General features: G+C 39.8%; 1 non-coding gene and 1 pseudogene across 1 annotated transcript; both read left to right on the top strand.

Annotated features, from left to right (window-relative positions):
* Positions 1-13,424: 13,424 nt before the first annotated feature.
* LOC136336769 (U1 spliceosomal RNA) lies at positions 13,425-13,586 on the top strand. Its single transcript, XR_010731589.1, has one exon. It is a non-coding gene; the product is annotated as a U1 spliceosomal RNA (small nuclear RNA).
* A 4,850-nt stretch (positions 13,587-18,436) lies between these two features.
* LOC136336802 (U2 spliceosomal RNA) lies at positions 18,437-18,548 on the top strand (annotated as a pseudogene).
* The last annotated feature ends 2,897 nt before the right edge of the window (positions 18,549-21,445 follow it).

Below are 21,445 nucleotides of genomic sequence, written 5' to 3'. Positions count from 1 at the left end.
ATGAAGCTTATAAAATAATACTGCCCAATAGAAATATAATAATTTTCTAATAGTTTTGTTAAAAAGTAAAAGAAATAGGTAAAATGAATTTTAATGATAAATTTTATTTAACCCAATACCTTCAAAACATCATAATTTTAATAACAGTCAAAATATTAAAGATTTGTAAGGTTAAAAACAAATAAAAATTATTAAAGATATTTTATATTTTTATTGTACTGTCTTTGAAATCCAATATATAATTTATACTTTCAACACATTTCAATTTATACTGGCCACATTTTGTATGTTGGACTGAATATTAATACTGAAATACTGAGTCTAAATAAAATTTATTTTGAGTGCTATAGATGAACAGTATAAAATACAAAATTTACAAAAGTGAACTTTTCTAATATATACTTTTGATTTACTTTGCACTAGAATTTTTTTCTTAAGTGAGAAGCCAGAGACAGAAAGATTCCCTCATGGTCTTGACCAGGATCCACCTTGCAACCCCCTATGGGGCAATTCTCTGTCCATCTGGGGCCATTGCTCCATTGCTTGGCAACTGAGCTATTTCGGCGCCTGAGGCGAGGCCATGGAGCCATCCTCAGCTCCTAGGACCAACTTGCTCCAATAGAGCCATGGCTTTGGGAAGAGAAGAGAGAGAGAGAGTGAGAGAAAGAGACAGAGAGAAGGAGAGGAGGAGTGATAGAGAGGCGGATGGTCACTTCTCCCATGTGCCCTGCCCAAGAATCAAACCCAGGACATCCACATGTCTAGCCAACACTCTAGGCCAAACAGCCAGGGCCTAGACTTTTTTCATGGATGAAATAAATGAGCTGAGAAAAATCTATTTACCTACCAAGTGACTACATTTTTGCACATGCTATTCTAAAAATAGAAAAGCCAATCTATTAAATTACTATAGGTGAAATCCTGACTGATTCTAGTTTAATAATGTACTCCTAAAGCAAGGGTCAGGAGGAAACTATGGCTCACGAGCCAGATGTGGCTCTTTTGATGGCTGCATCTGGCTCACAGAAAATCTTTAATAAAAAGAAATAATAATGTTTGTAGATAATAGTGGTAGAGAGTCGGCCTGGCATGCAGGAGTCCCAGGTTTGATTCCGGCCAGGGCACACAGGAGAAGCGCCCATCTGCTTCTCCACCCCTCCTCCTCTCCTTCCTCTGTCTCTCTCTTCCCCTCCCACAGCCAAGGCTCCATTGGAGCAAAGTTGGCCCGGGTGCTGAGGATGGCTCCATGGCCTTTGCCTCAGGCACTAGAATGGCTCTGGTTGCAGCAGAGCAATGCCCCAGATGGGCAGAGCATCGCCTCCTGGTGGGCATGCCGGGCGCATGTGGGAGTCTGTCTGCCTCCCCGTTTCCAGCTTCAGAAAAAAAAAAATTATTGATATATATATATATATAAAACATTCTCATGTATTACAATCCATTCATTTCCTACCACTCATGTTCATGGTTTCAGGTGGCTGGAGCCAATCACAACTGTCCTCCAGGACAACACCAAATTTTTATTGGATAATGCGTAATGTACACGGTCGTTGTATGGCTCTCACAGAATTACATTTTAAAATATGTGGCGTTCATGGCTCTCTCAGCCAAAAAGGTTCCCAACCCCTGTCCTAAAGGGAAGTTTAAAAAAACTTTAAAAATCAATTCACAAACAGAAAAATAAATAACAGCCAACATGTTTATTAAACTAATGAATCATGAAGAAATAAAGAAAAGGTTCATTTTGTTGTGGGAGGAGGGGTCAGAGGGCCTCCTGCCCAAAGACAGTGCCAGAATGGCTTGGCCAGACATTCCAAAACACCCAGGAAACCCAGTGAGAACCAGTAAGGCTGAAAGTGCTACTGGAATAAATCTCTTAATATATGGGCGTCCAGGGGTTAAAACAGTCTCAACATACAACGCTTCAAGGTTACAACACTCACTCCCGTAAAAACTTTTAAAAATTGAGACATGAGTGTTTCAGCTTATGCCAGTAGCATTGTACTTACAGACTACGTGGGAGAACTAGTTTGGTTGCACGTGGTGGAATACACAGTAATGCAGCCTATGAGTGAGGGAGCTGGCGTCCCCAGTGCGCTTACCTATACCAATTTGGGCTCTTAAAAGCTCAAGCGTTCCAGGCTCTGGCCGGTTGGCTCAGTGGTAGAGCATCGGTCTGGCGTGCAGAAGTCCCGGGTTCGATTCCCGGCCAGGGCACACAGGAGAAGTGCCCATCTGCTTCTACCCCCCTCCCCGTCTCCTTCCTCTCTGTCTCTCTCTTCCCCTCCCGCAGCCAAGGCTCCATTGGAGCAAAGATGGCCCCGGCGCTGGGGATGGCTCCTTGGCCTCTGCCCCAGGCGCTAGGTGGCTCTGGTCTCAACAGAGCGATGCCCCGGAGGGGCAGAGCATCGCCCCCTGGTGGGCGTGCCGGGTGGATCCTGGTCGGACGCATGCGGGAGTCTGTCTGACTGTCTCTCCCTGTTTCTAGCTTCAGAAAAATACCAAAAAAAAAAAAAAAGCTCAAGCGTTCCATTTCTGTTAGGCTAGGGTGTGTCACCAGAATTTGGGTTGTGTCACTGTCGTAGGAATAAAAATGTGTCGTAACCCGGGGACCCCCTGTATTTACATCTCAGTGGTGAAGACATTGCTTGACTCTAGGTACACCACTGGGTTTAAATACATTCGACACTACTGAAGAAGGAATATACACCAAGTTTATGTGAGCCTTCCCGCCATTTCTGCATGTCAGAACTGAATAAAGAACTGAATAAGTAGCCAGGAGGCCAGAGGGACTAGGATTGAGTAGAAAAGTAATTTGGAGTGAAGATAGCAGGGTTGTGCTATCAGCTGAATTATAAGCACATTATTAAAATATTTCACTTTTCACACACCTGACATCTTGAGTTCATTCTTCTACAAATTAGAAAACAAACAAGCCAAACTGTTCAAGCTAAACTGTATAACCTTTTCAAAGAGAAGAGCAAAATATACCCAAAAACTGTTGTGTTTTTTACCCCATTTTCTAAAATTAAATTTGTTGGGATGACATTGGTTAATAAAATTATACAGGTTTCAGGTGTACAGCTCTATAATATATCATCTGTATATTATATTGTGTGTTCACCACCCCAAGCCAAGTCACCTTCCATCACCATTTATCCCCTCTCTCCCTCTTCTACTCCCCCCAACCCCTTTGCCCTCTGGTAATCCCCATGCTGTTATCTGTGTCTATGTTTTTTGTTTGTTTGTTTGCTTTTTGTTTTTGCTTAATCCCTTCACTTTTTTTCACCCAGCTGCCAACCTCCTTCCCCATGACAGCTGTCAGTCTGTTCTTTGTATCTACGAGTCTGTTTCTATTTTGTTTTTTAGTTAATTTTTTTGTTAAATTGCCCAAATCATAAGGTAATTGTCTGATTGGCTTATTTCACTTGACATAATACTCTCCGAGTCCATCCATGCTGTTGTAAAAGGTACAGTTTCCTTCTTTTATATGGCTGAGTAGTATTCCATTGTGTAAATATACCAGTGCTTTTTTATCCACTCATTCACTGATGGACACTTGGGCTGTTTCCAGATCTTGGCTATTGTAAACAATGCTGCAATAAATATAGAAGTGCATATCTTCTTTTGAATTAGTATTTTGGAATTCTTAGGATCTATTCCTAAAAGTGGGTAGCTGGGTCATAAGGAAGTTCCATTTTTAATTTTTTGAGGCAATGCCATACTGTTCTCCACAGTGGCTGCACCAGTCAGCATTCCCACCAGCAGTGCAGGTTCTTTACACCCTCACCAGCACTGGTGGTTTGTTGATTTGTTTATGAGAGCCATTCTGACAGGAGTGAGGTGGTATTTCATTGTGGTTTTAATTTGCATTTCTCTGATGATTAGTGACACTGAACATTTTTTCATATGCCTATTGGCCATCTGTATGTCTGTCCTCTTTGCAGAAGTGTCTTTTCAGGTTCTTTGCACATTTTTAATTGGATTGTTTACCTTCATGGTATTGAATTTTATAAGTTCTTTATAAATTTTGTTTACTAACCCCTTACCAGACGTATTAGTGAATTAGTTCTCCCATTGACTGGGCTGTCTTTTTATTCTATTAATGGTATCTTTGGCTGTGCAAAAGCTTTTTAGGTTGATATAGTTCCATTTGTTTATTTTCTCCTTTATTTTGCCTGCAGATATATATTGGCAAAAACATTGCTGCAAGAGTTATTTAAGAGTTCAGTGTCTATGATTTCTTCTAAGATTTTTATGGTTTCATGACTTATATTTAAGTCTTTTATTCATTTTGAGTTTATTTTTGTGAATGGTGTAAATTAGTAGCCAGGTTTCATTTTTTTGCATGTACCTGTCCAGTTTTCCCAACACCAGCAGTTCTCAACCTGTGGGTACCCCTGTGTTTTGGTTGTTCGACCCCCGCCGGGGTCGCGACCCACAGGTTGAGAACTGCTGCCCAACACCATTTATTAAAGAAACTGTCTTTACTCCACTGTATACTCTTGCCTCGTTGGTTAAATATCAATTGACCATAAAGGCGTGGGTTTATTTCTGGGTTCTCTGTTCTGTTCCATTGATCTGTATGCCTGTGTGCTTATGCCAGTACCAGGCTGTTTTGATTACAATGGCGTTTCAGTAGGACTTGATATCAGAGAGTGTGATACCACTCACTTTGTTCTTCATTTTTAAGATTGCTGAGGCTATTTGGGTTCTTTTTTGGTTCCATATAAATTTTTGAAATATTTGTTCTAGATCTGTGAAGTATGCCATTGGTATTTTAATAGGAATTGTATTGAATCTATAGATTGCTTTGGGTAGTATGGATGTTTTAATAATGCTAATTCTTCCTATCCATGAACGTGGTATATGCTTCCACTTGTTTGTATCTTCCTCAATTTCTTTTTTCAATGTCTTATAATTTTCTGAGTACAAGTTTTTTGCCTCCTTGGTTAAATTTATTCCTAGGTACTTTATTTACTTATTTTGTTGCAATAGTGAAGAGGATTGTTTCCATAATTTCTCTTTCTGACAGTTTATTGTTGGTGTACAAAAGTGCCACTGATATCTGAATATTAATTTTATATCCTGCCACCTTACTGTATTCATTTATCAGGTCCAGTAGTTTTTTGGCTGAGACTTTAGGGTGTTCTATGTACAATATTATGTCATCAGCAAATAATGACAGTTTTACTTCTTCCCAAATTTGGATGCCTTTTATTTCTTCTTCTTGTCTGATTGCTGTGGTTAGGACTTCCAGAACTATGTTGAGTAAGAGTGGTGAAAGGAGGAACCCCTGTCTTGTTCCTGATCTTAAGGGGATTGCTTTCAATTTTTGGTTGGCTGTGGGCTTGTCATATGTGGCCTTTATTATGTTGAGGTATGTTCCCTGTATTCCCACTTTGCTGAGAGTTTTGATCATAAATGGGTGCTGAATTTTATCAAATGTTTTTTCTGCATTTATTGATATGGCCATGTGATTTATATCCTTCATTTTGTTTATGTGATGAATCACATTTATTGATTTGTGTATATTGTTCCAGCTTTGCCTCCCCAGAATAAATCCCACTTGATTCAGAAGTATGACCTTTTTAATATATTGCAGGATCCGGTTTGCTATTATTTTGTTGAGGATTTTAGCATCTATGTTCATGAGGGATATTGGCCTATAGTTTTCTTTCTTTGTAGTGTCTTTACCTGGTTTTGGAATTAGGATAATGCTTATCTAATAAAATAAGCTTGGAAGTGTTCTCTCCTCTTGAATATTTTGGAATAACTTGAGAAGAATTGGTGTTAGTTCTTCTCTGAATGTTTGGTAAAATTTGCCTGTGAAGCTTTCCAGCCCAGGACTTTTATTTGCTGGGAGTTTTTTGATAATTGTTTCAATTTCCTTTGTAGTAATTAGTCTGCTTAGGGTATCTGATTCTTCCAGATTCAATTTTGTATGTTTCTAGGAATTTATCCACTTTGCCTAGTTTGTCCAACTTTTTGGCATATAGGTATTCATAGTATTTTCTTACCATCCTTTGTATTCTGTGATGTCAGTCGTTACTTCTCTTTCATTTCTAATTTTATTTATTTGGGTTTTCTCTCTTTTTTTTCTTGATGAGTCTGGTTAAAGGTTTGTCAATCTTGTTTGCCTTTTCAAAGAACCAACTCTTGGTTTCATTGATCTTTTGTATTTTATTTTATGTTTTTGCCTCTATGTCATTTATTTCTGCTTTGATCTTTATTATTTTCTTTCTTCTACTTCCTCTATGCTTTGTTGTTCTTTTTCTTGATTTTTTGTTTTTAGGTGCAGGGTTAGATTGTTTATTTTAGCTTTTTCTTTCTTCTTTAGGTATGCCTGTGATGCCATGAACTTCTTTCTTAGGATTGCTTTCACTATGTCCCATAGATTTTGTGTTATTGTTTTCTCATTTTCATGTATCTTTTGATTTTTCCCTGATATCATTAACCAAGTTGTTATTTAATAAGATGCTATTTAGCCTCTTATTATGTGTGTTTGAATGTTTTCTTTCTTTTTTTTTTTTTCTTCTTTTTTTCTTGTATTTTTCTGAAGTTGGAAACGGGGAGGCAGTCAGACAGACTCTCGCATGTTCCTGACCGGGATCCACCCGGCATGCCCACCAGGGGGCGATGCTTTGCCCACCTGGGGCGTCGCTCTGTTGCAACCAGAGCCATTCTAGCACCTGAGGCAGAGGCCACAGAACCATCCTCAGCGCCCGGGCAAACCCTGCTCCAGTGGAGCCCCGGCTGCGGCTGTGGGAGGGGAAGAGAGAGACAGAGAGGAAAGAGAGGGGGAGGGGTGGAGAAGCAGATGGGCACTTCTCCTGTGTGCCCTGGCCAGGAATCGAACCCGGGACTCCTGCACGCCAGGCTGACGCTCTACCACTGAGCCAACCGATCAGGGCCTGAATGTTTTTCAGTTCTTCTACTGTAGTTGATTTCTAGTTTCATGCCATTGTGGTCAGAGAAGATGCTTGATAGGATTTTAATCTTCTTAAATTTATTGAGACTTGTTTTGTGTTCTAACATGTGGTCTACCTTAGAAAATGTATAATGAGCACTTGAAAAGAATGTATATTCTGCTGCTTTGCAGTGAAATGATCTGAAGATATCAATTAAATCCAGTTGACCTAGTGTTTCATTTAAGGCCACTGTGTTTTTGTTAATTTTCTATCTGGAAGATCTATCCATTGATGTTAATGGAGTATTAAAATCCCCTACTACTATAGTATTACTGTTAATCTCACTTTTTTTTTTTTTTGTATTTTTCTGAAGTTGGAAATGGGGAGGCAATCAGACAGACTCCCACATGCGCCCAACCGGGATCCACCCGGCACGCCCACCAGGGGGCGATGCTCTGCCCATCTGGGGCTTTGCTTTGTTGCAACCAAAGCCATTCTAGCACCTGAGGCGAGGCCATGGAGCCATCCTCAGTGCCCGGGCCAATTTTGCTCCAGTGGAGCCTCGGCAGCGATAGGGGAAGAGAGAGAGAGAGAGAGAAGAAGGAGAGAGGGAGGGGTGGAGAAGCAGATGGGTGCTTCTCCTGTGTGCCCTGGCCGGGAATTGAACCCAGGACACCTGCACACCAGGCTGATGCTCTACCACTGAGCCAACCGGCCAGGCCCCTAATCTCACTCTTTATGTTCATCAAAATCTGCTTTATATATTTAGGTGCACCTATATTGGGTGTATAAATATTTACAATGGTTATATCCTCTTGTTGGATTGCTCCCTTTATCATTATGTAGTGACTTTCTTTGTCTCTTACTATAGCCTTTGATTTAAAGGCTATTATGTTATATATAAGAATTGCTGCCCCAGTTATTTTTTTTCATTTCCATTTGTATGAAATATTTTTTCCATCCCTTCACTTTCAGTCTATGTGTATCTTTTGTTCTGAGGTGGGTTTCTTGTAGACAGCATATATATGGGTCTTGTTTTCTTATTCATGCAGCTACCCTAAGTCTTTTTTTAAATTAATTAACTTATTTTTACAGGAACAGAGAGAGATGAGAAGCATCAATCATCAGTTTCTTGTTGTGACACCTTAGTTGTTCATTAATTGTTTTCTCATATGTGCCTTGACTGGGGGGCTACAGCAGACTGAGTAACCTCTTGCTCGAGCCAGTGACCCTGAACACAGCTGGCGAGCTTTTTGCTCAAGCCAGATGAGCCCACGCTCAAGCTGGAGACCTTGGGGTCTAGAACTTGGGTCCTTCCGCATCCCAGTCTGATGCTCCATCCACTGTGCCACCGCCTGGTCAGGCTACCCTATGTCTTTTGATTCAAGCATTTAATCCATTTACATTTAAGGTTATTATTGAAGTATACTTATTTATTGCCATTTAATTCTTTAAACCTACAGCAATCTTTCTCTAGATTTCTTTTTCTCTTTATTCTTTTTATAGCAGGCCCTTTAATATTTCTTGCAATATTGGTTTGGTTGTAATGAATTCCTTGAGCCTTTTTTTTTTTTTTTTGTCTGGGAAGCTCTTTATTTCTTCTTCAATTTTAAATGACAGCTTTGCTGGATAGAGTAGTCTCAGTCCTAGGTTCTTGTTTTACATCACTTTGAATATTTCTTGCCAGTCTCTTCTGGCCTGAAGTGTTTCAGGCCAATTAAGAAGTCAGATGTCATCCTTGTGGGGGATCCCCCATAGGTAATTGATTAATTGCTTTTCTCTTGCAGCTTTTAGTATTTTTTATTTGTCTCTCAACTTTAGCATTTTAATTATCATGTGTGTTCATATGGGCTTCCTTGGGTTCATCTTTAATAGGACTCTCTGTGTTTCTTGAACTTGTGTGACCTTTTCCTTCATCAGTTTAGGGAAGTTTTTGGCTATGATTTCTTCAAACAAGTTCTCTATAACCTTGTTTGTTCTCTTTTCCTTCAGAAACCACTATGATGTGAATGTTGTTTCTCTTCATGTTGTCACAGAGGTCTCTTAGAGTTTCTTCAGTATTTTTAAGCCTTTTTCTTTTTGCTGCTCTGCTTCTGTGCTTATGTTTATCTTGTCCTCTAAATTGCTGATTTGATTCTTGGCTTCATCCAGCTTGCTGTTGATTCTTTCTAGAGCAGTCTTTATTTCTGAAATTGTATTTGTCATTTCTGACTAGTTTTTTTTATGATTTAATATTCTTTTTAATGCTTTTAATGCTTAGTATCTCTTTATTTAAATTCTCATTGTGATCATCCATTGTTTCTCTAAGATCCTTGAGCATACTAATAACCATTATTTTAAACTCTGTGTCTGGTAGTTTGATTACTTTCATTTCATTTAGTTTTTTTTCTGGAGATATCTCTTGTTGATTCATTTGGTTTGTGTTTCTTTGTCTGCCCATTTTCCTCTGTGTATTAGGTAGCTCTGCTCTTTTAAATTTGTTATGGCATCTTTATGAGGAAGATGGGTTTGGTGGTACTGACCTCCGGGCTACTGAGTTCCTTGCACTAGAAATGCTTCTTGAGAGTTATATTTATTCTCCTGTTAAATATAAGTCTTGAATGCAGTTGGTTCTTCAGTGGGTGGCATTATCTCTTCAGGGTAACTGGCTCTAAGGGTCAACTATGATCATGTGTATTAAATGCTCTGCAGTGTCTGTCCCACTGAAAGTATTTATTCTCCACAGTGTCTGGTGCTTGCTGGACTCCTCCTTTGGGCATGCTGCTTGTGTAGCTAGCTGAGTCTAACATTGGTGAGGACTGCCACCCACTACTGGTTGTGTTGGTTCTGGGCCCTCTTGGGCAGGGTTCAGGTTGGGTTGTTTTCAGCCATTGTTTATAATTTACTGGAGCAACTGCTCTATTCACTATTTGTTTCTGCTTTTTCTATGCTTGGGCACTGTGGCAGGAACCAACCTGGGTATAATGATCAGCTTCCTCCTCAGAGATGACAACAGCTCTGTAAATGCCCTAAGATCCATAAGATTTGCCTCCAGTTTTTAGCTGCTCCACCTCCTCTTGCAGCCGCCTTGTCTTCCCACAGAGTCTTCTGTAGAAAGGCTATAGTGTGGGCTTAGATTGGCCTTACCCCACTAACCCCTCTAAATGTTGCAAGCTTAGAGAGTTAGGGCAGCTGAGGTTGGAACTACAATGTAAGTGGGCCCCCTACTTCAGGGGTCTCTTGGTCAGGTACTCAGTATAGAGAAATTGGTCCCCACTCCAGAGCCTTATCTCTCAGATGCCACTGGATACTCCAATTCTATTTCTCTCCAGTGAGGTTAGCAGCAGATTTAGATTTGGTGAGGCCAACAGTCCCCTCTGCAGATGTTCTTCCAGCTGGGGAACCCCAATCTCAGGGAGGAAGACAGAAAGAGACCTCTCCGGCAGCTGACTGTGCCCCGGGAAAGTGGCTACACCCCTTGACTGAGCCCAATAATAGGCTCCAGGGAACCCATACCTTTAATGCCAGTGCTCCAAGCTTCTCTTTCTTCCCCCTGTAGAACCTAGGCCAGCAGGGCAGGATATCTCGAACCTGGGCCGGCTGACTGTGAAGCTCCATCCTATCCAATGCACATGAGCTGCTGTGCAGGTACTAACCACAGAAAGAAGAACTCACCTCAGCTGGGCCCACTGTCCAATAAGCCCTCCCTTAGGATATGCTGCCAGCAAGGGTCATTAGGTCCTGAACCGGTGCTCTCCACAGCTGGCCACTGGATGTGCTGGCCCTGTGCCTCCTTAGAAGGAGTCCAGCGCAGAGCAGTGGGAAACACTGCTCATCACTGGCCCTCAGCAACTTTCTAGGAGCTACAAGCAAACCAGAGTTTGTGGCTGCCTCTGCTGGGCCCAAGTGTACATGGAAATACCAAGCCACACACCTAGGCTGACTTTTACCCACACTAGGCCTGGGGGAAGGTCAGCAAAAAGCCAAAGTTCCCTGAGACCCCTCACCTCCTGCAGCCTCTGTCTGCTGGCTGCTTGTTGGGCTCGGCCACTGAAAACAAAACCTCTGGTGGAGCTTTGAGCCTGGGGCATTACAGGGATCAGGAAGGGTGATGGGTGTGGCTCCCACCTCTTGGCACAGGTATCAGTCTGTCCATACATTTGCACAGACCTCAGGAGAGTGTGGCCACCAGGAGTCTGGTGGGTGTGGCCTCTGAGACCCGGAGATACAGTCTGTCCACAGTCCGGACAGTTTCTACTGAGTCAGCCATGGGGCAGAAGCACCAGTGACAGTCTGGGGAGAATGCAGTGAGGGTGGGGGTGCAGAGGAGGGGGAAGCTCTGGAAGCTCTGGTCTCAAAACACCAGAAAACTGAGTCACTGACATGCCCCCTGCTTCCTGGCTATCTTCTCAGAATGGCCCAGCCTCCAGAGGGTGGGGCAGGAGAGACTCCCGGGGGTGGGGGCAGTTGCTTTCCCCAGTCTGATGCCATATGGAGTGAACTGCTCTACCCAAGAAAGATGGTGACTGCAGTATTGGAGAATGACTCAGCCCAGGGGTTCCGGTGGCCGTCCCCCACAGTGACTCTCCCTGGGCCACCAACTTAACACTCTACTCACACAACTCTAGTCCTCTCAGTCCTCCCTCCACCAGAGTGCCGGGTAAGTGGCTGTGAACAAGATTTTCTGTGCTGACCTTTTAAGACAGCCTGTGTCTGTGAAAGCTCCGTTTCTGTCTCACAGACAGAAACCTTGGCTCTTTTCACTGACAAATGCTGTGTTGGTGCCTCTTCTAGGCTCTCCGGCTCCCGGCTGGGGTGCTGGGCCTGGGGCTGAGCACCCACACCTTTCAGGGTGCACCTCTCCACAGTGAGAGTCCCTCTGAACCCTCAGCCCTTTTCACGTTTCTGCCCTTCCTACCAGTCTCGATGTGGCTTCTTCTATCACTCCTTGGTTATGTACTCCTCTTCATTTAGTCCAAAGTTGGTTTTTCAAGGTGATTGTTCTTAAATTTAGTTGTAATCTAATTCGGTCCTGGGAGATGGCAGTTGGAACATCTGCCTAGTCTGTCACCATCTTGGAATCCCCCGGAAACTGTCCATTGAGCCCTCACTGCTAGCTAGACCAGAATGTGTTCAATTAAAGTTAAAGTTCAATATGCACCCTAGTTTATCATGCTTTAGTAAGAAATATAAAGTGTTGTATTAACATTATATTTTCTGTTCCTTCCCATGGGGGAGAAAGAAAACCTATAAATAGCTGTCCTTGAAAGCAGAGAGTAGTAACGCTGATTCATCACTAAAGGGTGGAGTTAGCTGAGGAAGAAACTAGAGAGGTATAGAACAACCGATGCCTTCACTAGACACATAAAGCATCTTGGACATTTTTTTGTTTTTGTTTTTTTGTCATTAGCAGCATAATGGACCACTCTGTGACAATACCTAGGGTCTATCTAAATACTGGGCTAAGATGGAATTGGTCATTCCGAAGTGTACCATCAATACAAAATCTTCACGTGTTTGGTATGGATCTCTCCCCAACCTCTGTTGTGGATTACTTGCTGTGTGGGTCTTACCTTGCCCATTAGCCTGCGGGGATGGGGGATTAACCCCTAAAAAGTTCTGATTCTGGTCTAGTTCCCAACAAGCTCTGCTATGAATTCACTGAAGGGCATTCCAGAGGGGCCCACAGTTCACAGAGGAGCAATTTGGAAGGACTCACAGACCTTAATTTATATTAGGAAAAAAAAGAAATAGACAACAATCACAGCTACTTTTGTGCAAAATAAATTTTCCATGTGAAAGACATTTGGCGTTTTAAAAAATAGATTCTTTTGCAGCTGAACTTCTAGACCCAGACCTTTAAGATTTGCCGTTACAGTTGAAAAATGGAAAGAACAGATGCTGAAAGATGATTGTGTGTGGGAAATACTGACGTCAGGATCAGAAGAACAGAGTTTAAGTTTCTGCTGAGTTAGTTTTTAATTGAATGATCTTTGGAAAGTCACTTGACTTTACAAACAAAAGATGAAAACAAAATAGAAAAAGTTAATGTTAAAGCAATACAGGTAAATACTAACACTTAACACGTCCTTATTTGCTCTGTGACAAAATTAGTTTCTGTAATAATCAGTAATAACTTTCTTAATTTATTTCTTAGTTTTATAACAACTATTTTAAAAGAACTGATATAAAATTTAAAGATATTTCGTGTATGAACTAAAATTTGCACTCACTGACATATAATTATATCTCATATTTTTGAGACATAACTCAAAATTGGCACAATATTTTACTGTTTTCTATTTTAAATTAAAAAACAAAAGCTAAAACCTCTCTGAGGTCACAAAGAATGACAGACTTGAAGGACCTCAGGCTCTGCTTCTTCATCTTTCAACAGTGTGCCATCACTGCCTACGTCAATACCACTGTCTAAATGCAGGGGTATGTCGTCATAACACAAGCGCTGGAGGCACACAGTATGCCAATGAGAGCTCGGAAAATTCTGAACGGTTTGAACTTTATCTCAAAACAAAGTGCTTACTTACCTGGTCGGGTAGATCCCATGCTCACAAAGGTGGTTTTCCCAGGGCGAGGCTTGTTCACTGCACTCTGGATATGCTGACTCCTGCGATTTCCCCAGATGTGGGAAAGTTGGCTGCATAGCTTGTGGTCGTGGGGACAGTGTTCGTGCTCTCCTGCTTTTTTAAAAAAGAGAAAAAGTGCTTAGCTGAGTGCATCAGGGCCAACTGTATAACCAGGAGCTCTCCAGGAAAGCTTCCACAAACAGGATGATGTCTGCCAAAGTATAAGTGATAAACAAATGTGCTAATTCAAAGCTTCCCTTATCTGTAGTCTTAGAATAAGAGTCATCACTGCTATTGTTTAGAATGTTAGACCAACAACTACTGTTTTTTAGGGAAGAGTATTTTATCATTGATGTTTATTAGAATTGTCAACGTACAGTGGTGATTAAAAGCAGATCACCTTTCAGTCAGTTTTATTATTGTATTAAAATTCTCATCAGTGTCCTTGATTGTCTGCACCAGGGGCAAGCTTACTTTGCCTTTGGTAATCTACCCTCCTAAATCTCTTGAATTTTGCCTCTGTAATGGTGAGATAACCACTGACTACTCCACTCCAAACCCCTCTGAGCCTATCTAGCCCAGGCCTGGCATTCACAGGGCCTTAACATTTAGAATTTAGACGTGTCATGTATATGAGGCTATTCCTGAAGTCATAGAAATAGAATAACAGGAATGAAAAGAAATAACTTATGATATACGCTTCTAGTCCCAATATATGGCTAAATGGATATCAAGGTCATTAAGAACAATGTGGAGATTGTTTTCAACAAGGACTTGTTTTAATGTGTTTTCAAGTCTGACTGATAACCCTGACATTTAGAAATAAATAACAAGATAGGAATATTTAAATAATATTTTCTTTAAAAAAATAGATGAAGAAGAAGTCTATCTTACAATTTTCAATTTGTGCCATTACTGGACGGCTATGTGTAAATTGACACTGAGAAAAATTCCAATGAATAACCCAAATATAATGAACTGTACATTTGGGGTGTTAATAAGTGAGTTATTATTTTATATGTAGATGTTAAAATGTGCCATAATTTTTATAACCGTTTTGTCATTCAACAAATGTAGATGAATGTGTTTGTACTGATAGGGTGACCCATCCCATGGGTTTTCCGGGAAGTAAGGGTTATTCAGGGTGCAGGACTTTAGTGCTAAAACTGGGACAGCCTCTCCCAAGTAAAGCAGAAAGGCTGGTCACCGTACCTAAGCCCTTCAGAGTACAGTACATTGATCGCATGAGACAGGAGTCCCCAAACTACAGCCCACAGGCCGTATGCGGCCCCCTGAGGCCATTTATCCAGCCCCACCGCACTTCTGGAAGGGGCACCTCTTTCATTGGTGGTCAGTGAGAGGAGCATAGTTTCCATTGAAATACTGGTCAGTTTGTTGATTTAAATTTACTTGTTCTTTATTTTAAATATTGTATTTGTTCCCGTTTTGTTTTTTTACTTTAAAATAAGATATGTGCAGTGTGCATAGGGATTTGTTCATAGTTTTTTTTATAGTTCGGCCTTCCAACGGTCTGAGGGACAGTGAACTGGCCCCCTGTGTAAAAAGTTTGGGGACCCCTGGCATAGGATGTCTGATTTCTCACCAGCTGAGCCTAGAAGTCTTTTCTGGAGAAGAACGGAAGCTGGCCATTCCCCTTCATGCTGAAACAGGCACTCATGCTAGGAGCATTCAACTAGAAGCTGCCCATTCCTCCCCAAACTGACCTCTTTCTAACTCAAATAAAGAATTTATTTAATAACAACAAATGCAATTATGTATATAAGTCACAGTAGTGTGTTTTATGAACTAAAACAAGATGAATGTAAAAATTTTGAAAGTTGTTACGTTTCTGGCAGAGATTTAGCTTTCTCAAAATCATCTGGAGGCTGTTGCTACAGCTAAATGATGTATATTCATAAAGCTGTAGGTTTGGCATCCCAGGACTCAAGTTTGAAGTATCCAAGACAGTTGAGCGATACAACTTTTGAATATGTAATGAAATAAAAGGTTTGGAGAATATATGGTCCAACTAAAGCTGTTTCTCCTGAGAGTTAAATAACTGAAAAGTCAATACACAATGTTACTGACAACCAAGCTGTTGTGTTGTGGAGGTTTTGTGCTGAAACAAATAGTAGTATTAAAGAATGATGGTGCATCACATGCATCATATCTGGCCCTCCAACCAGTGGCATGGTCTGGGGAATCCATAAATAATGATGTGTCGCAGGACCCAAGACTTGACATAAAGCCGCTTGTGATCAAGTTTGATGAACATCTTTGCCTGGTATTATTTAAAAAACAATAAAAGACTTCTAGACTTGAAAGATAATCATCAACATGTTAAAAGAATGAATAGGTTACAGGAACTTTATTAACTGACCATTTAAAACTTGGCCCTTTGTAGCACCAGTAAGATTTAAACTGCAATGTCAGTAAAAACAAAGGCCACTGTAATTGGAGAGCCTAATAAGGAAGTCCAGCCACAAGGGTGTGGTTTGCACACTTACATCCATGTCTGGGGGGGGGCAGAATTAGTACAGCAGTCCCCTGTTAAGTGCGGGGCACATTTTCCAAGACCTGCATGAACGCCTGAAACTACAGATAGTACCAATCCCAATTTATGCTGTTTTTCCTATACATACATACCTATGATAAAGTTATTTTATAAATTAGGCACAGTAAGATTAACAATAACTAATAACAACAATGATAACAATCAATGTACTGTAATAAAAGTTACATGAATGTGATCTCTCTGTCTGAAAATATTGTAGTGTACTCACCCTTCTTCTTGTAATGGTGTGAGACGTTACAATGTCTACGTGATGAGATGAAATGAGGTGAATACACAGGCATTGTGACATAGAGTTAGTCTATTCTAGGGGTTACATGAATACAAGCACTTCGATACCATGGAATTTGACCAGATAACTGAGACAGCTACTAAGGACTAATGGGTGGGTAGGGTATGCAGTATGGGAACACTAAACAAAAGGATGATTCATGTCCCAGCCACAACAGAACAGGACAACAAGAGATTTCATCATTCTACTCTGAAGAGTGTGGAACTTAAAATTTATGAGCTATTATTTATGAATTTTCCATTTAATATTTTCAGACTTCGGTTGACTGTTAACTGAAACTGCAGAAAGAGAAACCATGAATAAAGGGTGACTACTATACAAAGGTTTTAGAGGGAAACTTGGGCCTATATTACAAAATTTTAAACAGAATGTCCTCTGATTCAACAAGGCCATTTGTAAGAATTTGGTGTGCTGAAATATTGGCACATATTTTCAAAAATAAATGAACAAGGAAAGCTCATTACTAAATATATATGTGTGTGAAGGTGAAACGTTGACAACGAACACACTTAACAATGATTGTAGACCCATACTAAAGAATACTATGTAGCCATCAGAAAGAAGGAGGTTGATTTACATGCATTGACTTAGAAGTAATTTCAGGAATCTATTGGGGAGAAGATAGCAAGTTGCAAAGCAGTATGCATAGTATAAATTTATTTTGTAAAATAAATGTAAAAAAAGCAATCTGAATACACATTCCCATGTGTGCTCATAAATAATTCAGGAAATACTATATTCACAGCAAACTGTTAAGAATGGTTAATGCCTGGGAGTGGGAGTGCTTCATTTGAATTTTTAAGGATGTAGTTATATTCCTTTTTGTTTTTTTAAGACTGAATTTCCTTTTTGTTTCTTTAAGAATAAGGGAGCATGTTGTCACATTCAGACTCTGAAAATCATTGTTCTTCTCCCTTGCACTGACCACATCAGAGACAGAAGGCAGTGGTGACTGTGTGACTAAAGATCCCAAGGCTCCTATAAGTGAAATCAGGCCTCTCTCTGCCATCCCAAGTACAGGAATGAAGGAAAAAGAAGAGCTGAATTATCTATCTTGCTGTATTTTTGGCAAAGGTTTCAATTAGGTAACATGTTAAAGTCATTTATCAAATAAAGATAATATATTATTTGAAGAACTAAAATTATATATTTGTACCTATTCATATTGCTCTGTTTTAAATTCAGAATATAAAGAATGCTTTTCCTTCTTCCCTTAGTTATTTTTTAATTCCTGGGTCTCCGAAGCCTACATCTATCCTTCTCTAGACACCATTCAATTAAAGTAAATTTTAAGATATTTTAAAACAGGAAGCAGAAATTGTGAGTGGTTCTAAAAGAAGTGCTACTTTAGGAAGTTTCCAAATGGGCTGGATGAATGGAGTGGATGAATGGAGTGGATCAGAAGAGGCTTGTGGAATCCAACAAGGGACCCAACAATTATTAAGAGACTGAAGAGCAACTTTCTAGAGACCAAGCGAGCTCACAAAGATGTCACTTCTGCTCCCACCCATTAACAATGCCTGTCAATCAACTTTGTACTCTGTGAAAGCAACTAACAAACTAAGGGAGATTATTAAAAATGCAGAGAATTAGAAAGAATTGCTTTGAACAATAGCAATTTAATCTTGGAAAACATCATTTCAATTTTTATAAATAGATTAAAATAAACTCTTACTTGAGGTATAATATACAAAAACAAAAGTACATATTTATATATGTAAAACATGGAATGCATTAGCCCCTGGCCAGTGGCTCAGTGGCTAGAACGTTGGCACAGCGTATGAACATCCTGGGTTCGATTCCTGGTCAGGACACACAGGAGAAGTGACCATCTACTTCTTCTACCCTCCCTCTTCCTTCTCTTTCTCTTCCCTTCCTGCAGCCAGTGGCTTGATTGGTTTGACTGTGGCCCTGGGCACTGAAGATAGCTCGATTGGAGTGCATCAACCTTAGATGCTAAAAATAGCTTGGTACTTGAGCATTGGGCCAAGATGGGACTGCTGGGTGGATCCTGGTTGAGGTACATGATAAAGTCTGCCACACTATCTTCCCTTCTCTCACCTAAAAAAATAAAATGAAATAAAATAAGGAATGCATCATGATCGCTGCCAAGCCTATTGACTAAGATCAAGTGTATTATCTGTTCTTTTCAGTTTAATATCTGACGCATCTTCTATCCAAGGAAAATATATTAGTGTATTTTAATAATTTTTTATAATTCTATTTATTAGGGTGACACTAGTTAACATAATCATAAGGTTTCAGGTTCACAATTATACAAGACATCTCTTTACACTGCACTGTGTGTTCACCCCCCTGCAGTCAAGTCTTCATTCATCTCCATGTATCTCTCCATGCCCTCCTCCATCTCTTCTCCCAAGCCTCCCGGCAATCACCACACTGTTGTCTGTGTCCATAAGTTTATTTCAGCACCAGCCCCTCCCAAAATTGCATCAGCCTGCTCTCTATGTATGAGTCTGTCTCCAGTTTGCTTCTTAGTTCTTTTTTTTTTTTTATTAGATTCCACATACGAGTGAAATCATATGGTAATTGTCTTTCTTTGACACTCAGCATAATGTTCTGCAGGTATTGTTTTCTTGGCTTCCCTTTCTTTCTTTTATTTTGTTTTAGGGTTTTTTTTCTTAAGATTTTATTCATTTTAGAGAGGAGAGAATGAGAGGGGTGGGGGACCAGGAAGCATCAACTCCAATATGTGCCTTGATCAGGCAAGTCCAGGGTCTCATACTGGTGACCTCAGCATTCCAGGTTGATGCTTTATCCACTGCATCACCACAAGTCAGGCAGTTTCCCTTTCTGATAGGTCATTATTGGTGTATAAAAATGCAACTGATTTCTGGATATTTATTTTGTAACCTGCTACTTTACTCAATTCATTTTTCAGATCTAGTTTTTTTTCGGGGGGATGGAATATTTAGGGTGCTTTATATAGAGTATCATGTTATCTGCAAGTAATGACAGTTTTACTTCTTCCTCTCCACTTTGGATGCTTGGTATTTCTTCTTCTTGTCTGATTGCTGTGGCTAGGACTTCCAGTACTATACTGAATAAGAGTGGTGATAGCAGACATCCTTGTCTTGTTCTCAATCTTAAGGGAAACACTTGTAATTTTTGTCTGCTACGTCTTATATAGGCTGTGGGTTTGTCATATATGGATTTTATTACATTGAGCTATAGTCCCTTTATTTCTACTTTGCTGAGAGTTCTTAACATAAATGAGTGCTTGATTTTATGAAATGCTTTTTCTACATCTATTGATACAATCATGTGATTGTTTTCCTTCATTTAGTTTATGTGGTTTATCTCGTTTATTGATTGGCAAATGCTGTACCAACCTTGCATTTCCAGAATAAATCTCACTTGATCATAGTGTATGATCTGTTTAATGTATTGCTGGATCTGGTTTGCTAATATTTTTTAGCAAACTATGCTCATAAGTATTTTAGCATCTATGCTTATCAGGGATATTGACCTATAATTTTCTTTCATTGTAGTGTCTTTATCTGGTTTTGGAATTAGGACAATGTTGGCCTTTTAAAATAAACGTGGGAGTCCTCCCTCCTCTTGAATTTTCTGGAATAGTTTGAGAAGGAAAGGTGTTAATTCTTCTTTGAATGTTTGGTAAAATTCACCTGTGAAGCTTTCCAGTCCAGGACTATGGTTTGTTGGAAGTTTTTTTTATCACTGCTTCAATTTTACTAGTTGTAAACTGTCTATTCGGATTCTCTGATTCTTCCTGATTCAGTTTTAGAAGATTGTATGTTTTTAGGGATTTATCCATTTCATTCAGATTGTCCAATTTGTTGTCTTAATATTATCTTACAATCCTTTATATTTCTTTGGTGTGAGTTGTTACTTCTCTTTTATTTCTAATTTTATTTATTTGGGTCCCTACTCTTTTTTACTTGATGGGTCTGGTTTAAGGTTTGTCAGTCTTGTTTATCTCACAAAGAACTAGCTCTTGGTTTCATTGATCTTTTGTATTGTTTTTTTCTCTATATCATTTATTTCTGTCCTTATCTTTATTATTTCCTTCCTTCTACTCACTTAGGGCTTTGCTTGTTGTTCTTTTTTAAGTTCCTTTTTTAAAATTTTTTTTTATTTATTCTTTTTTTTTTAAGAGAGGACAGAGAGAGGGAGAGAGAGAGACAGAGAGGGAGAGACAGAGAGAGAGAGAAGGAGGGAGGAGCTGGAAGCATCAACTCCCATAGGTGCCTTGACCAGGCAAGCCCAGGGTTTTGAACTGGTGACCTCAGCATTTCCAGGTCGACGCTTTATCCACTGCACCACCACAGGTCAGGCCCTTTAAGTTCCTTTAAGTATAAGGTTGGATTGTTCATTTGAGATTTTTCTTGTTTCTTTAGGTAGGCTTGAAATGCTATAAATTTCCCTCTTAGGACAGCTTTCGCTGTGTCCCATAGATTTTGGGTTGTTGCGTTCTCATTTTAATTTGTTTCAAGGTACCTTTTGATTTGTTCTTTGATCTCATTGTTAACACATTCATGGTTTAGTAACATGTTGTTTAGCCTCCATATCTTTGTGTGTTTCTTTTTTTTATTTTTTCCATTGATTTTTAGTTTCATACCATTGTGGTCAGAGAAGATGCTTGATATGATTTCAATCCTCTTAAATTTACTGAGACTTCTTTTGTGTCCTAACATGTGGTCTATCCTAGAAAATGTTCCATGTGAATTGACAAGAATGTATATTCTGGTGCCTTAGGGTGAAATGCTCTGAAGATATCAATTAAATCCAGCTGACCTAATGTGTCATTTAAGGCCATCATTTCCATATTGATTTTCTGTTTGGATGATCTATCCATTAATGCCAGTGGGGTGTTAAAATACCCTACTGTGAGTGTATTGCTATTGATCTCTCCTTTTATGTCCTCAACATGTGCTTTACATCAGTGGTCCCCAACCCCCAGGCCACAGTCCAGTACCGGTCCATGGGCCATTTGGTACCGATCCACAGAGAAAGAATAAATAACTTACATTATTTCCGTTTTATTTATATTTAAGTCTGAACGATGTTTTATTTTTAAAAAATGACAAGATTCTCTCTATTCCATCTGTCTAAGACTCATTCTTGA

The sequence above is a fragment of the Saccopteryx bilineata genome, chromosome 4 (assembly GCF_036850765.1).
Source record: "Saccopteryx bilineata isolate mSacBil1 chromosome 4, mSacBil1_pri_phased_curated, whole genome shotgun sequence".
Taxonomy (NCBI): Eukaryota; Metazoa; Chordata; class Mammalia; order Chiroptera; family Emballonuridae; genus Saccopteryx; species Saccopteryx bilineata.
This window is presented reverse-complemented; position numbering and strand designations above follow the sequence as displayed.